The sequence below is a fragment of the Papaver somniferum genome, chromosome 4 (assembly GCF_003573695.1).
Source record: "Papaver somniferum cultivar HN1 chromosome 4, ASM357369v1, whole genome shotgun sequence".
NCBI lineage: Eukaryota > Viridiplantae > Streptophyta > Magnoliopsida > Ranunculales > Papaveraceae > Papaver > Papaver somniferum.
In genome coordinates this window covers 83,934,141-83,946,859 of record NC_039361.1, presented here as the reverse complement: position 1 = coordinate 83,946,859, position 12,719 = coordinate 83,934,141, and positions in this window count along the sequence as shown.

Below are 12,719 nucleotides of genomic sequence, written 5' to 3'. Positions count from 1 at the left end.
AAATCCACCATCAACAACTTCGAGAGCAAAGGATAGCAACAAAGATGTTATACGCGCCAGATTTAAGGAACGGTATGAGGCGCACCAAGCTACTCGGAAGGTTGAACCATCTGGTCGCGTAACACTGGGGGTTCAGCGTGCATTGGATGATGCCATCACCGCTCATTGCGCGGCTAATCAATTATTCATGGATTCTTCGATAATGATGGCTACCATAGATCGCGCCATTTCCGCGGCCCCGCCGCTCCTCGGATACACTCTGACTTTAGAGGATGTATCTTCGCTTGTGTCTCATCCCTACCTCGGGGATGACTTAGCGCGTTTGTTAGTTTTGAGGGAGGAGGTGGGTATGTTATGCTATGAACTCTTAGGTTGATTCGTCAAGATAAGGCGCGTAAGGAATACGACGACCATGAAGATACTCTCTCGTTTGATCGCGGGGCTAAATCTAAAGAAAAGATTATTCAGGATATCCATAAGTTGGTGAATGAAGCTGATCAGGACCTTCATCTGGCCAACGCGCAATGTGATGACGGGCGTCTGATGGTAGAGACCTAAGACACGGATATCGCTCGTTGTCGGGCATTGATGGTTGATTAGATTGCGCGCCTTCTTGTGAGGATTGTCTTTTGTTTCGTTGTCTTGTTCGTGGTCCCACTGTTGTTTTCCTATGTATCCGCTCTGAAGTATTTTCCTTTTTGTGGGTCCTTTGGATGTTTGTTGTTCTTTCTTGTATGTGAATAAAATTTTATTTTAGGTGGGAATATTGCTTCTGTTTTTCTTCATATTGTGCGCCTTTTGTCATTAACTAGTGTGGGTTAGTGGTATTGCATCTATTCCCTTTTTGTGTGGAGAAGGGGCAGATATGCCGCGCATGCCCTCTCTCCCCCCTTCGCTTTTTTTGTTTTCGTTTTTTGGAATGAGTGGGGCAAGGCGTTTTTTTTTTAAAGAAAAAAAAACGCGCCTACTTCCTCTCTCTTTTTTCCAGATGGATGGGATGAGGTTGGGCGGGGTGTTGTTTAGACACTCCTGCTCCCTCTCTTCTTTTTCCAGATGGATGGGGTGGGGTTGGGGGTGGCGTTGTTTAAACGCGCCTACTCCCTTTTTTTCCCAGATAAGTGGGGTGGGGTGGGCAGGGTTGTTTAAACGCGCATATTCCCTCTTCTTTTTTCGGATGGATGAGAAGGGGTGGGGAGGGCGTTTTGTTAAACGCGCCTACTCCCTCATTTATTTTTGCAGATGAGTGGGGTGGGGTAGGCAGGGCGTTGTTTAAACGTTCATACTCCCTCTTCTTTTTTCGGATGGATGAGGTGGGATGGAGAGGGCGTTTTGTTAAACGTGCCTACTGTCTCCTTTCTTTTTGCAGATGAGTGGGATGGGGTGGGAAGGGCGTTGTTTAAACGCGCCTACTCCCTCTTCTTTTTTTCGGATGTATGAGATAGCGTGGGGATGGCGTTTTGTTAAACGCACCTACTCCCTCCTTTCTTTTTTCAGATGAGTGGGGTGGGATGGGGAAGGTCGTAAGTTAAACGCGCTTACTCCCCCTTTTCTTTTCCTAGGAAGTTGTTTGGACGCCTTTGGCTCTCCTTTGGTGAATTTTAATTGGCCGGGCGTCATTAGCATTCCCGTGGGTTTTTCAACATTCGTTGGCCGACCAGGCGCCTTTCGCATTCCATAGCCTGTACTTTTTCAGCCAATCCGAGTGCCTTTGGCATTCTCGTTTTGTCAGCTGACCGGGCGTTTTTAGCATTCCCGTAGACTTTTTTGTAGATTTTTCAGCTGACCGGGCGCCTTTGGCATTCCCGTAGCCTTTTATGTGAATTTTTCAGTCGACCGGGCGCCTTTGGCATTCCCGTAAAATTTTCTGTAGATTTGTCAGCCGATCGGGTGCCTTTGGCATTCCCGTAGCGTTTTCTGTAAATTTGTCAGCCGACTGGGCGCCTTTGGCATTCCCCTATCATTTTCTGTAAATTTGTCAGCCGACCGGGCGCCTTTGGTATTCCCGTAACCTTTTTCTGTAAATTCGTCAGCCGACCTGGTGCCTTTGGCATTCCCGTAGCCTTTTGTGCTGGAAAATCAAATTCAAAGACGCGCCTCCATCGACAAAAGCTCTCTTTAGTGGTTGCTTGTTAATGTGCGTGGTTAGATACAAAGGTCTGAGATGCTCCCCTGAGTAACAGATATCCTCATCTGTAAATACGATCGCTTCCTTAGGCAGAAGGTCGTACGGTTTTCCTGCCGCGATAGATGTGATGGCTTTGGATGCCTCTTTAATTTGATCTTCACTAAATCCGAGGGAATCAAAGAACTGTTGAGCCAACAATGTTTGCGCGAATTTTCTATCCACACCATCCGTATTTTTGAATGCACAGGCCCCCATCTTGATGGGAGAGCATCATAACTTGGTGTTGAGTTGGGTTACCTTTGGGGCTACTCATTTCAATTTCGCCTACTTCCAGTTTCTTCTAAAAAATTCTTCGGAGGTTGTAGCAATCGACTGTGGGATGTTGTATCCTTCGATGATAATGACAGTACCTAGCGTCGTTCTTATGAAGGGTGTTAAAGTTCGCTTTTATAGGAGGTAGTTGGTTTCTTTATTCGCCACCCTTTGTTCCAACAGTCCCACTATTTGATCCTTGCAACATGGCAGAGGAGGTGGGAATGTTTGCGGCTGGCTTTTGTACTGTTGGTTCGCCTGTATATTCCAACCTGTTAGAGCACTGCTCGGTTGAACCCACTAGCATTGGTATGCCAAGTTGGTTGTCAATTTTAGTTTCCAAAATGCATTCTTGATTTAGCACACTAAAGATAGTTTCAGACTAGATTAGGTCTAAGAAGTTGAATCGAAGTTATCCTTAAAGGATGAAGATTGAAGATTGAAGACTACAAGAAGACATCAACAAGCACTTCATCAACAAAGGTATGTGATTGATTTCATTTGGATTCTTGTTCAATTCTACCATTCTAATCTATCAATATATATGCTCACTCTATGGAACAGTTCCGATGATGGTAAATGTACATTTATGTATATATACTTGAGGTTATTTGATTCATGACCTTGGAGACAATAACCTTTATTCTTGTAAAGAATCTCATGTTATAGTGAATGAGCTTATGAATCCAACGATCCAAGAATCACTTAATTCCGAGTTATAACGATGAAGTTATGAGTGATTTACTAAAGTTCGTTAGTAGGAAACAATCCATGGGTTGTTTACAGTTCACCGACTTGGGCCCAACTACGTGACTAAAAGCTATTTTTGGTCAAGTTGGTGATGTTTCCTTGTCTAGGCAAGATGATATTAATCCAAACATATTTGATTACCATATTAAAGTGTTTGTGATAACTTTTAATTCCTGCCTAAGTTAAAATGTAATTTATTCGCATAAATAAATATTTGCTAATTAATTATTTATGCATAATATTTGTAACTTAGGAAAGACTCCCATAATTAGGAGAGTATTGAAAAAGAAAAATAGTCAAAACCCTAGCTTTGTTTTCAAGCTAACTTTTCACTATAAATAAAGGGTTCGTGAGTTTACACAGTTTTCATCCCCTTTGGAAAATTGGCGTAAGCTTTGCAGGTTGTTTCCATGTCTTCTGTTCTTCGTGAAGATAAAATTCTTTGTATTGGGGATCACAAAGCCAAGTTGGATTTAATCTTCGTGATTGATCATACAACTTGTAATCAAGGTTTTTCACCTCTTGTCTATTCTAAGGTTTTCTGTTCTGATATAAAACCATTCAAGAGTTGTTGATCATAAACCCTAGGTTTTGATAGATTTCAGTTTCCGATCGTATACCAACACTTGTTAGTTGAAATCGGAGACTAGAAAGAAAAACTTCTATTGAGGCATCTCGTAAAAATCCTTGAGAAGTTTTAAACAAGATATCTCTAGATTTATTTTAGTTGTTCTTGTTGTAGAGTTATTAGGTTTCTCTTCCTTTTATTAAAGAGTATAATAATCCCTAATCTACAAGTTTTTTTTGATATTACTTCTATTAGTAATTGTTTTTATCAAAATAAACACAAGATTTCCAAAACCTTGATTCACATCTAAAGGGAAATCAAACCGGTGTTTTGTGCAAATAAAATATCAAATCGTATCAAAATCGTGTTGGTGTATCTTCTAAAGAGAACTTTGGGTTCGGCTGAAAGATTTGTGTGAAGTGCTCCTAAAGATAATCGGTATTCTGCTAGGAGTTTTATAAGTGTTAAAGCAGGTATTACATCTAGTTCGAATAGGTAGTAGGAAATTGGTGTAACAACTTTTAATCAGTGTGTGTTTATTCTGGACTAGGTCTCGGGGTTTTTTCTGCATTTGCGGTTTCCTCGTTAACAAAATTCTGGTGTCTGTGTTACTTCTTTTCCGCATTATATTTTATTTATATAATAGAAATATCACAGGTTGTGCATTAATATCAAACAGTTCTTGTATCCGGCCTTTGGATTGTTGAGTGAATTTATTGACAACTGAACATTGGTCTTTGGTACCGTTCAAGTTAATCCTCTTGTATTCGATCGGGCTCGCAAATTCCTATTTGCTGATTATGGATTGAATCAAGAGATAGAGATATAAAACTCTTAGATATACTTTATATATTGAGTCTAACTGTCTATTTGATTCTCTTGAAAGTATATTGGAGTTTGTCTATTCAGATTTCCAAACGAATGTTGGGTGTGGTTGTTAGACCCCCGTTTTTTCAATTGGTATTAGAGCAGGAAAACACGCTAAGACCTCATAAGTATGTGTTTGTAGAAATCTGATTCTATGGACAGAGGTGCTATCTCTATAAACGCACCACCAGACTTCGATGGCACAAACTATTTATGGTGGAAAATTGCTATGCGTTCTTTCATTCAAGCGCGAGATTTTAAATCATGGGTTCGTATTGTTAATGGCTATGATCCTCCATCAATTACAGTATACGGTGTAACTGTTGAAAAGGATATTGGTGATTATAATGATCTTGAGATTCTTGTTGTAAAGCAAAATTCTGAAGGATTAAATGCTATCATCCATGCCATTACCCCATATCTTCACCATGTTACTACGTGTAATAAGTCTAAAGATGCTTGGGATATCTTAGAAACCGTATTCGAAGGGAATGCCGCATAGAAAGAAGCAAGTCTTCAAAATCTATCTTCTGAATGGGGAAACCTTCGCATGTCTGATGATGAACCTTTGACGAGTTTAACCAAAGACTTTTTCAAATAGTTAACTCCTTATTTGCGTTAGGAAGAACTATTCCGGAGAAAGATATTTTGTGCAAAATTCTCAGGTCTCTACCATCAAGATACGAGTCTAAGAAACATGCCATTGAAGAAGGAAACGATCTTTCTACACTCTCCAGAAATACTATTGCTAAAGTTAAAAATCTTTGATAATGAACACGTGATAGACACATTTTTGTGTCTAATTTGATCTCAATACTATATATTGTTAGCACTCGATTTTGTACTAATTTTGGTATTTTATGTGTTTGTAGGCATTTTTGGGAAATAAACATTTTTGGAAAATTCGGCTCGAAAAGTTGATTTTGGCACCCGGAGGGCGCATGTTATTTGGACTCTCAACTTTGGATAAGGGGCAACCCAATTTCTATGGGGCATCCCAGTGCTACTCGCACCCACACCTGGATAGGGGGACGCCACTTCTTCTTCACAAGAAACAAAAAAGTGGCGGGAGTTATCAGTTCAAAAATTTATTGCCGCGTAACTTATGGCAGAGAATTTGGAGGGGATTTGTTGAGATTCAATGACCGGATTTAATTGATATCACTATGTTTCGACTAAACAGGGACGGTAATGTGTTTTGTTTCGTCAAAAAAGGGCTAGATTATCGGCTTGATGTAAAACAGGGTCCACAAGAATATCATGTTTTCAATTCTGTTTTCCGGTGTTTATTGTGATATATACGGTGGATGGACTGAGTATTTTTCTAACTGAACGTGAACATAGCATGTTGGGTGTGTGTCAACATCAGCAGACACTTGAAGAAGGAATAAAATCTTCGTAGAGAAGGAAATTATCCCGTGGAGAATAAAAACAATAATGGAGAAGATACGGGAATTAAACTCGAGTTATGTTGATCCTGTGAGTATATATAGGATGCTGGGGACTCAGAGAAGGGGATGGAGTGATAGGGGAGCGAATAGAGGGTTGAGGATGGAGAAAAACCAAGTTGCAGAGATGAACCAGTTTTGTTGGTTAAGAAGAACACGAAGACAATTAGACCGCAGAAGACAGTCGTATTGCTACAGTGCCAACGACACTTCATATTTATCGTTCTTTGTAATAGTTTGGTTTGTAACAAATATAATTGTTATAAACCCGGTTTTAATTATTTCTCACCTTTTCCATCATTTGTAAACACCTTTTTGAGCAATGAAAAATTCCTTTGAGTGTGTTTTCACCATGCGGAGCTAGACCCAATCCTTGGGGCGGCGGAGGAAGCTATATTTCCAATGAAAAAGTGGTAATTCTTAATTATTTAATTTGTGCAATTTTTATTTATGATTATTTGCCTAGATTGAAAATAGATTTTATGATTTTTGTTAAACAATTGTATTTTCTTTTGATGGAACATGCTTAGCCTAGAGTTTTGATGTCTCATGCTTTGGATTAACATTTGTTTTTTCTAAAAATCTACTTTTGCAATAGTTGAGAATCAATTTGAACGTGTGAAATTGCATGACTATAATTAGTATCACTTTGGAATTGGTAAATAGCGGAATCCTAGCCCCAGTCTCTCCATAATTCTCACAACACTTTTTATTCGAGTTTGTTATTTTTATTTATAGAAATTAAGTCCAAAAAAGCTGCTTTCACAAGTCTTGAACGAAACATTACTTACCACTACTACAACTCAATTGAAAATCAACATTAATTTTTGGCGCCGCCGACCCGGACTTGTCTTTAGGCTAGAGTTTTTAGATTTTTTTTTAGTTTTTTATTTGCTTTTCATTTTTATTTTATTTGTTCTTCTTTACGTTTTTGAGTTTTTGTCTTTTCCTTACAGATTTTGGAGTTTGGAGCGAAAGTAAAATTTTCCAAAGCTTTTGGTGAATACTTAAAGATTTGGAGTAAAAGAAAAGCGAAAGGAGCGAAAGAAAAGAAGAATAAAAATTAATTAAAAAAAAAGAGAGAGACATTTTTTTTTTATTTTTTAGATTATCTTTTTCTTTTGCACTTTATTTTTGGACTTTGGACTGTGGACTTTGAGAATTTATTTATTTTTTTTAAACCCTACGGAAGGGTAGTTTAAATATCAATTATTTGCAGAGAAGGAAGGCGATTACGATATCGCGTCGGCCCCTCGGGTTCGTACATGACATAGGAGTCGTGGCCCGAGTCGACTACAACGGTTCATCCCCCTTCTGGTACGGGAGGTAAGTTTGTCGAAACACTCGTGAATCCCCTGTCGGCGAGTTACTGTATTCCTTCGTTTGCATATATGCTGAGGATTTGAAAACGGCTGTTTTAATTTTCTTGTAAAGGGCAAGGACAGGCCATACAAGATAAGGGTTCGGATTTCATCACCGTTCCCTTCTTGCCGCCTTAGGAAAACGAACCCAAACGCGAACCTAAGCCTAAAATTTGACTAGAAAGAGACCTATAGGGTAACGAGCTTAATAGGAAAGTCATTCAAAAAATATTGGTTACTCTTTTAAGCATGCTTCAAAGTTCATGATGGTTTCTGTGAGTTGAATACGCTACCTTGTAACGCCGGTGAGGCCTTGGGTATCAAAGCTCCACTGAGCTTCCCTCGTCTCGATTCAATTTAATTTAACTCGGATTGATTCCAGGGGGGTTTGCTTAAATTGTAACGAATTCCCTTTTGAAGGATTAGAAGCTGGTCTAGAAACAATCTTAGTGGAGCCATCATGCTTTTTGTTTGCTAGAAATCAGTAGGCTTGCTGTGGTGGAGTCAGCCTTATTTGTGTTTGCATAGAACTTCCCTTCCTTTTGGGATTTATTTTGTTTTTCTAGTGTATGCCCGAGGTTATTAGAGAGCGGGCTTGGAAGAGAAACACTCTAGGTCGTTTGATTAGTGATAAACCTAATAGTTCTTTTTGTGAAGGCGGGGAGCTCGAAGACTCTTCTTTTGAGAGCCTGTCTTTGGAAATTTCAGCTTTGAAAACTTGACAATTAGTGAAGAAAGTACTCCTAGTCCTTTAGTAGTGCAAGAAATGTAAACTTTGAAAGTTTATTAAACCCAACTAGGACCTCTCGTCCGTCTTGTATCAAGTTAGCTGAAACCGAGGCAAATTATGAACTCAAACCTGGGACTTTACAGATGTTCCCAATCTTTTTAGGAAAAGAGAATGAGAACCCCTATTTTCATGTTAGGGAATTTGAGGAAGTTTGTAGTACTCTAGAAATTAAAAACCTTAGTGATGATGCGTTGAAACTTAGGTTATTCCCCTTTTCCTTAAAAGATAAAGCCAAATATTGGCTGTATAGTTTGGCTTCTGAGTCAATTGAAACCTGTGACCAACTTACATCTGCCTTTATACAGAAGTTTTTCCCAAGGCACAAAACATCGTCTATTAGGACACAAATCTGTACTTTTGCTCAACAAGAGGGAGAATCTTTATATAGGTATTTAGAAAGGTTCAATGACTTAATATCTCAATGTCCTCATCATGGTTTAGAGATGGTTAGGTTAGTTCAGATCCTCTACGAGGGTTTAGATTATTCAACAACAACCGTGGTTGAGTCCTTATGCGCAGGTGGGTTTGAGAATAAAACTGTTGATGAGGCGATGACATTTTTGAATGAAATCGCCGATAAGACCCAACAATGGGAAAATAGTAGGGAACCCCAGAAAACAATTCTTCTAAGTAGAGGAAATGTCAATAGGGTAGAAGGATCTTATGAGTCAGATGCTAAAATAGCAGCCATAGCCAAAAGGTTAGAAGCCTTAGAATTAAGTCATTATAGTGGTAATAGTGGTAGAATAGAGCCTTTTTGGGAAGGCCATACTGTTGAGGAGCAAGTCAATGCTCTTTATAACAACACTAGATTCGATAGCCGTCAGAAGTTTGACCCATATTCAGAAACCTATAACCCTGGATAGAGAAACCATCCCAACCTTTCTTGGTCTAAGGGCCAGAATCAAGGTCAGTCTAGTAACTCTCAGGTTCCCCCAGGTTTTGGCTATACTAAGAATCCTTCAGCTCCGGCACAGTTTCAGAACCCTTCGGATAAGAATATAATGAGTTTAGAAGAGTCTATTTCTTTGTTAACTCGTAACACTGTGCATTTTTAGAAATATGTTTCTCAAGGTTTAGAAGAAAATAAGAGAATAGGTCAGGCTAACTCTCAGGCTATTTCCGAGTTGAAAACCCAGGTTAGTCAGATAAATGAGTCTTTAAGAGAAAGAGGTAAGTTTCCTAGTCAAACTCAACCCAACCCTAGAGGAATTAATGAAATAGGTGAAAGACCATCCGATCATGTTAATGCAATAACAACCTTTAGGAGCGGTAAAACGGTAGAAAATAAGGTAGCCATGTCTAGTGGATATACTGTAGTTCCACCTTCTACTTCCGAAGAGGAGTCCATAGCTGAGAAAACTGAAACAATTTCTAAGGAGTCCCAAGAAATTCCTGATAGGACTACCTATGTGCCTAGAGCCCCATATCCACATTTGTTGGCCCCAACAAAGAAGGAGTCGACTTTCAACGAGATAATAGAAACATTTAAGCAGGTGAACGTCAACATTCCATTATTATAAGCAATTAGGCAGATGCCCGCTTATTCCAAGTTCCTTAAAGATCTTTGTACACGAAAGTGTAAGCTGAATGTCCATAAGAAAGCCTTTTTAGCTGGTCAAGTAAGTTCAATTCTTCTGAACCAAACATCCCCTAAGTATAAGGACCATGGATGCCCCACCATATCTTGTGTGATTGGTAATAATGTAGTTGATAAGGCATTGATTGACTTAGGATCTAGTGTTAACTTACTCCCATACCATGTGTATACCCAGCTAGGACTTGGTAAGTTGAAACCGACCAAAATGACACTTCAATTAGCTGATAGGTCTGTCAAAGTGCCTCGTGGTGTCATAGAAGATGTCCTTATTGAGGATGATAGGTTCATATACCCAGTGGATTTTGTTGTTCCAGATACCCAGCCTGTTCAGGACCCAAGTGCTCAAATACCGGTGATTTTAGGTCGCCCATTCTTAGCCACATCTAATGCTGTCATCAATTGTAGAACCGGACTTATGAACATATGTTTTTGTAATATGATTACTGATCTAAATGTATTTAATATCATTAAGTCTTCTGAGATGGATGATTTAGAAGTGGTGAACATGATTAGCACCCTAGTTCCTGATCCTTTAGCCTGCACTATGTTTGATAATCCATTATTTTATGAACCTTTCAGTGCTTCGGAGGATGTAACCATAGCGAACACCTTAGTTGATGAGCATATGCTAGAGATTTTCTTTGATAATCCATTATATGAGGATGTTGTTCGTTTAGATGAACAATCCCCAAAAGAAGCTAGTATCTGTGCTGATTTTATGGACCCTAGAACGTATCCCATAGATTTTGGTCCATTTGAGGATATTGTTCACCCTAAGTTTGGGGGTAATGATGACTCTAGTGATCGTAATGTATCCCTAATTGAATTCCCTAACTTGGGACTCGAGATTTGTGCGTCTAAGATACTACTTGAGTTTCTTCAAACTCTGCTACCCGATCCTCCAGATACTGTCCATGAAGAAACCCAATTCTTAGAGACATGTCATTCGGTTGAACCTATTTTCATAGACACTTATATAGAGCCAAAGAGACACCCTAGATAAATCTAATTGCCTTGATGCAATCCCTAGATCAAGTTATGCTCCGTCAGCTCATTTTTTCCCAAGATGGTAGTCTTTCTTTTGTGTCTGCTCTATTTGGTTCTGAGGACCCGCAACTATTTCAGCTATTGGTATATGACTTTGGAAGGTGACAATCCTTTTTGAGGTATTTGATGTCCAGCTAAAGACTTTAAATTTAGCATTTTCTGGGAGGCACCCATGCTCATGCTTACGGTAATATCCTTCCTTATTTCTTTTTTCTTCCATCAAGTGGTAACAGTTTCTCCTTGTTCATACTTTTAATTTCATCTTTAGAACATTGAGGACAATGTTAGATTTAAGTTTGGGGGTATGGGAGAAATTTTTTAGTTGCAATAAATAAACTCCAGAGCCTAGAAATTTATGCTTATTAAGGTTGGCACTAACCAATCTAAGTGGATGGGAACATCTTGGTTATAGGAGTTGAGGAACCAATCTGATTAGATGGAAACATCTAAAGAGTCTATGCATAAAAGAACAGAGCTCAGGTGTTATAATTACAAAAAAAAAACCTGTTAGTTTCGTCATATCTCGTTGAATCCTAATCCTTCTGTTTTTATTTTTTAAGTGACTTGGTGGGGCACACGATTCAAGTTGTTACCATTGCTAGGGTGAAATAGGGTGATTGAGATACCAAAAAAAAAAAAAGAATTGAGACCAGACCATCAGACCAACCAGAATAAATTCAAATAAAGTCGACCACTGGTTCCCTTGTATATGCCAGTTGTGTTGACTTAGAGTTAGGTTTATCGACCACAGGTCCCCTTGTATATGCCAGTTGTGTTGATATTAGTCAGACCGGTATCTCAATCCATTAGGATAGGTTCATCTTGGCAGAGGCCTTCAGACAGATATGGGAAACACCGCTCACTTTAAACCATCTATTTTCTCTCTTTATCCATCTTCTTGATCTTTTCATGTGATTGGTTGACTCCGATTATGATGTCCAGAAACTATCTGAGTAGAGCTCTGTCACTTATACATGAATTTTAGTATGCTGAGTGCAAACTCGTATACAACAATTGGAATTTCGCATTAGGGTACTTCCTCCTGTAGTCAGTGAGAGTATGCCAACCAAGGAGATTCTTTAGTGCCTTCCAAGGTTTTGCGTAGATAGCTAGGGTCTGGAGTAATGATTTTGTGGGTACACCTCTGGTAAACCATCCCGAGACTATATCTCGGTCACTAGGGCCACCTAGTGAGTTTGAATTTTATTTTCTAGAATAAATTTGCTCGAGGATTAGCAAATAATAAGTTTGGGGGTATTTGATAGACACATTTTTGTGTCTAATTTGATCTCAATACTGTATATTGTTGGCACTCGATTTTGTACTAATTTTAGTATTTTATGTGTTTGTAGGCATTTTTGGGAAATAAACATTTTTGGAAAATTCGGCTCGAAAAGTTGATTTTGGCACCCGGAGGGCGCATGTTATTTGGACTCTCAACTTTGGATAAGGGGCAACCCAATTTCTATGGGGCATCCAAGTGCTACTCGCACCCCACACCTGGATAGGGGGACGCCACTTCTTCTTCACAAGAAACAAAAAAGTGGCGGGAGTTTATCAGTTCAAAAATTTATTGCCGCGTAACTTCTGGCAGAGAATTTGGAGGGGATTTATTGAGATTCGATGACCGGATTTAATTGATATCACCCTGTTTCGACTAAACAGGGACGGTAATGTGTTTTGTTTCGTCAAAAAAGGGCTAGATTATCGGCTTGATGTAAAACAGGGTCCACAAGAATATCGGGTTTTCAATTCTGTTTTCCAGTGTTTATTGTGATATATACGGTGGATGGACTGAGTATTTCTCTAACTGAACGTGAACATAGCATGTTGGGTTGTGTCGACATCAGC